This window comes from Helianthus annuus, chromosome 9 (assembly GCF_002127325.2).
Source record: "Helianthus annuus cultivar XRQ/B chromosome 9, HanXRQr2.0-SUNRISE, whole genome shotgun sequence".
Lineage (NCBI taxonomy): Eukaryota > Viridiplantae > Streptophyta > Magnoliopsida > Asterales > Asteraceae > Helianthus > Helianthus annuus.
In genome coordinates this window covers 1,088,055-1,094,054 of record NC_035441.2, presented here as the reverse complement: position 1 = coordinate 1,094,054, position 6,000 = coordinate 1,088,055, and positions in this window count along the sequence as shown.

The following is a 6,000-nucleotide window of genomic DNA, read 5'->3' as shown; positions in this document are numbered from 1 at the left end:
CAACGACGCTTCGCTCCAAGTGCAAGACTCGACATTCTAGGTAATAAGGTTTATGTTTATTGCCTGTTTGCTGGAATTATATAGAACTTTGCTCGTGTTACGCTTAGATACACGTGACTTTTTTACATAAGAACACCTACGTGCATACGCTTTTCTGTCATCGCCCTACTCGCGAACCATTCTCACTTATGCTACTTTTACAATGAAGATCATGTCTGGACGAATTAACATGACTCAAGCCCAGCTAGAGGCTCTCGTTCAAGCTCAAGTTGCTACGGCACTTGCAGCTGCTCCAGCAGGTCAACCAGCGCAGCAACCTGTCTGCACTTTTAAGAACTTCATGGACTGTCGTCCAAGCACTTTCAGTGGCACCGAAGGAGCAGTGGGACTACTCCATTGGTTTAAGAAGCTCGAGTCAGTGTTCGAGATGTGTGAATGCCCTGAGGCTCGCAGGGTCAAATACGCCACTGGTACTTTGGAAGGAATCGCGCTAACCTGGTGGAACGCGCAAGTTCAAATTCTCGGGTTGGCAGCTGCTAACGCCACCCCATGGAACGATTTCAAAGAACTTATCAAACGTGAGTACTGCACAAGGGATGATATTCACAAGTTGGAGAATGAGTTTTATCACTTGAAGATGACGGGGTTAGAGATAGAAGCTTACACGAAGCGGTCGAACGAACTGGCCATCTTGTGCCCAACCATGGAAGACCCTCCGATCAAGCGCATCGAGTTGTACCTCAAGGGTCTAGCCTCAGAAATTCAGAGCCATGTTACATCGGCTAACCTCGAAAATATCCAAGACATCCAGCGTCTTGCTCATCGCCTCACGGATCAGGCGGTGGAACAGAACAAGTTGCCCAAACGCATCAGTGCTACCACTTCAGCCGCTACTCCCATTACACCCAGTGACAACAAAAGAAAGTGGGATGGGGATTCTAGCAAAGGTTCAGCAACAGTTCAATCTCAAGCTCAGCAGCAGAAGACTGACCACTACCAGAGTCCTAGTCAGCAATCCTCTGGTGGTCATAGACAGAGAAGGTATCAAGGGTTTCACCCCAAGTGTCACAACTGCAACAGACATCACAGCGGCCAGTGCAACAAGGGTCGTTGTCAAAGATGTCTCAAGATGGGTCACGAGGCCAAAGACTGTAGGAGTCCACGGCCTGCAAATCAGAACCAGCAACCGCAACAACCAGCTCCACAGAACCCACAGCAGCAGCAGCCACAGTGTGGAAACCGGGGATGTTTCCAGTGTGGGGCTGAAGGTCATTTCAAACGCGATTGTCCTCAACTGAACCAGAACCAGAATCGCAACAACAATAACCAGGGCAACGGGAACAACAACAACGGGGGAAACAATAACAACAATGGCAACGAGGCAATGGGTCGAGCTTTCGTGTTAGGACGAGGAGATGCAGTGAGCGATCCCAATGTGGTTATGGGTAAGTTTCTCCTTGACGATATTTATGTCACTGTTTTATTTGACTCGGGTGCGGATACAAGTTATATTTCTGTGAAAGCCAGTAAATTGTTAAAACATACATCAACACCCCTAAACACCAAACACGTCGTAGAACTAGCTAGTGGTAAGAGTTTAGAAGCCACGCAAATAGTCAGGGGTTGTAGTATTGTCTTAGCCGGTCAAGCTTTCTCCATCGACCTTATTCCCATAGTCTTGGGAAGTTTTGATATCGTTATCGGGATGGATTGGTTATCCCAGCATCAGGCTGAAATCTTATGCAGCGAGAAGATCATTCGCATTCCCCGTACTGGTCAAGAACCTCTCAAAGTTCAAGGTGACAAGAGTGGTGCAGTGGTCGGCATCATCTCTTTCTTGAAGGCTCAGAAGTGTCTGCGGAAGGGTCACACCGCAATCTTGGCACTCGTTTCAGATGCATCAGTGAAGGGAAAGAAACTGGAGGATATTCCAGTAGTACGCGACTACCCTCAGGTGTTTCCTGAAGATTTACCTGGCTTACCGCCTCATCGTCAGGTCAAATTTCAAATCGAGCTCGCTCCCGGAGCAGCACCCATAGCTCGCGCACCATATCGTCTAGCTCCATCAGAATTGGAGGAACTGTCAAAGCAGCTACAAGAGCTCTTGGAAAAGGGCTTCATTCGTCCAAGCTCTTCGCCATGGGGAGCTCCAGTGTTATTCGTGAGGAAGAAGGACGGTACCTTCAGGATGTGCATCGAAGACCGTGAACTGAACAAGGTAACGGTGAGGAACCGTTATCCTCTTCCACGCATAGACGACTTATTCGACCAGTTCCAAGGGTCGTGTTATTACTCCAAGATAGACTTGAGGTCTGGTTATCACCAGCTGAGAGTCCAGGAGGAGGACGTCTCCAAAACTGCATTCAGAACACGCTACGGTCACTACGAGTTTCTTGTCATGCCGTTCGGGTTAACGAACGCGCCTGCCGTATTTATGGACCTTATAAACAGGGTGTGCAAACCCTATCTTGACAAGTTCGTCATTGTCTTCATCGACGACATTCTGATCTACTCCAAGAGTCAAGAGGAACACGAGCAGCATCTACGCCTTATTTTGGAACTCCTACGGAAGGAACAGCTGTACGCTAAGTTTACGAAATGCGACTTCTGGCTTTGTGAAGTCCACTTTCTAGGCCACGTAGTGAACAAGGATGGGATCCATGTCGATCCATCCAAGGTAGACTCGATCAGGAACTGGCCTGCACCACGTACGCCAACGGAAATACGCCAATTCTTGGGTTTGGCGGGTTACTACAGACGGTTTATTAAAGACTTTTCAAAGATTGCTCAGGCGCTCACACTACTAACACAGAAAGGTGTCACGTACCGTTGGGGAGATTCCCAGGAAACTGCTTTTCAGCACCTAAAGGATAGACTTTGCAGTGCACCTATCCTCTCTTTGCCAGAGGGCACAGACGACTTCGTGGTTTATTGTGATGCATCCATTCAGGGTCTTGGATGTGTGTTAATGCAGCGCGACAAGGTTATTGCTTACGCTTCACGCTAACTTAAGATTCACGAACGGAACTACACGACGCACGATTTAGAGCTGGGAGCTGTTGTTTTTGCACTTAAGATATGGCGACACTAGCTGTACGGTACCAAGTGCACAATTTACACCGATCACAGGAGTCTCGAGCATATTCTTAAGCAGAAGGATTTGAATATGCGTCAACGGCGGTGGGTCGAGTTATTGAACGATTACGAATGCGCTATCAAGTACCATCAAGGCAAGGCCAATGTTGTGGCTGACGCTCTCAGTCGAAAGGACACTCTACCTAGACGCGTACGAGCCTTACAGCTCACCATTCAGTCTAGTCTTCCTGCACAGATACGAGATGCTCAGGTAGAAGCATTGAAACCAGAAAACGTCAAAGCTGAAGCCTTATGCGGCTCACGACAACGAATGGAACAAAAGGAAGACGGCGCCTATTACGTAACGGGGCGTATTTGGGTCCCACTATATGGTGGTTTACGAGAACTTGTGATGGACGAAGCACACAAGTCTCGCTACTCGATACATCCAGGTTTGGATAAGATGTACCACGACATCAGGACGACGTATTGGGGGCCTAGCATGAAGGCCCACATTGCCACTTATGTCGGCAAATGCTTTACCAGTGCAAGAGTCAAGGCAGAATATCAGAAACCGTCAGGCTAACTTCAACAACCTAAGATACCACAGTGGAAATGGGAGGAAATTTCCATGGATTTCGTTACTAGCCTGCCTAGATCCCAGCGTGGGAACGACACTATTTGGGTGATCGTGGATCGACTCACCAAATCCGCTCACTTCCTCGCAATCAAAGAAACAGACAAGTTCTCTACACTAGCAGAAATTTACTTGAAAGAAGTTGTTTCGAGGCACGGGGTGCCCACCTCCATCATTTCGGATCGGGATGCACGATTCACATCAGAACTATGGCAAGCGATGCACAAATCCTTTGGCTCACGGTTAGACATGAGCACAGCATATCATCCTCAGACGGATGGGCAGTCTGAGAGAACAATCCAAACTCTTGAAGACATGCTTAGGGCATGCGTTATCGACTTCGGCAACAGCTGGGAAAAACATCTTCCTCTAGTGGAGTTTTCGTACAATAACAGTTATCACTCCAGCATCCAAGCCGCTCCATTCGAGGCATTGTACGGACATAAATGCCGGACACCTCTCTGTTGGGCAGAGGTGGGGGATAGTCAGATTACGGGTCCAGAGATTGTAGTGGACGCCACAGAGAAGATAGCACAGATACGACAACGCATGGCGGCAGCACGCGACCGTCAGAAAGCCTACGCGGACAAGCGTAGGAAGCCTTTGGAATTTCAGGTCGGGGACCGGGTTTTACTTAAAGTCTCACCCTGGAAGCGTGTGGTACGCTTTGGCAAGCGGGACAAACTGAATCCGCGGTATGTCGGACCATTCGAGATCATAGAACGAATAGGCAGGGTAGCCTATAGACTGAACTTACCAGCTGAACTCGGAGCAGTTCACAACGTCTTTCACGTCTCGCATCTGAAGAAGTGCCTGTCAGATGAGACTCTCATAATTCCTTTGAAGGAACTCACTATCGACGAACACTTGCATTTCGTCGAGGAACCTGTAGAAATCACGGACCGGGATGTTAAGGTCCTCAAGAACAAGAGAATCCCTCTTGTCCGAGTTCGTTGGAACTCCAAACGTGGCCCAGAGTACACCTGGGAACGGGAAGACAGGATGACAGAAAAGTACCCCCAGTTATTCGGAACCAATGCAACCACTACTGAGGCTGAAGCTACTACTGCGGAATTTCAGGACGAAATTCCAGATCAAAGGGGGGAGGATGTGACACCCCAGGAAAACCAGTGAACAGACGATATAACTTACCTAGCTTCCTCAGTGAGTGCGTACCAAATTTCGGGACGAAATTTCTTTTTAGTTGGGGATAATGTGACAACTCGTACTTTAGACCTATCTTGTAACGCTACGTGCCTATGTGATACTTTGATTTAGTGAATGTTATGTTATTATGTGCATTATGTGTGTATGTTATGTTATGTGAATGTTACACGAACCGAACCGCACAACATGTACCGATCGCACAAGGCCATTGGGCCGTATTGTTTGTACTCGAACCATAGGGCAGCCCAAGTTTGGGGTTCGGCCCATACCCTTAGCCGATTAACATTTAGGGGTGCTTGAACCTATCTCACATTGTTACAAAATCACACAAAACTCTAGCTCTCCTCTCTCTCTCTTTCGCGAACCGAAGGCAGCCAAGCATTCCTCCTCACCGAAGCTTTCTTGTAATCGGATCACCCTCTATCTTTCGGTTAGTGTCTTGTGTTATGATTTCGTGTTGATTGATGTTATGATTCCATGTTAGAATGTATTTGTGATGGTAAGCTAGAACCGATTGATGATGCTTGTTAAACTATTGTTATCGTTCGTGTTGTAGGAAAACCAAATGGATACATGTAATCGGTTCATATGTGTGCTTTGAAATATGCTCTTTGGATGTTATTTTATAGATCCGAATGGTAGTATTGATCGGTTAGGAGGTCATTATGTTTAATCCGAATGAATGTTATTAATTTGTGTTCTTGAACTAAGATTAGAGTTTGTATGAATTACATGTCACAAAGCTTCTTTGAATCGATTAGTTATTGTTCATGCTGCTATCATATTAGGGTTCATATGAAACTGTGATGAAATTGCTTGTTTGATCGATAATATGCTAGATGAATGTTTTGGAAACTTGTTAACTGATAAGTTTGGAAACTTGGATAATTGTAACCGATCTGCATGAAATCAGGAAAAGTTGTTACAAATTGCTAGTCTTGACACGGTTGCGAGTCGAGAACTCTCTGTCTCGACTCGAGACCGCACATTCCCGGCACAAACCGCACAAGCCGAGACCACGGTTGCGAGTCCCGTTGCGACTCGAGACCGTGTGATCTCGACCAGACCATGACAACTCGAGACCAGCTCACTTGCGACTCGAGAACACCTCTGTTGCGACT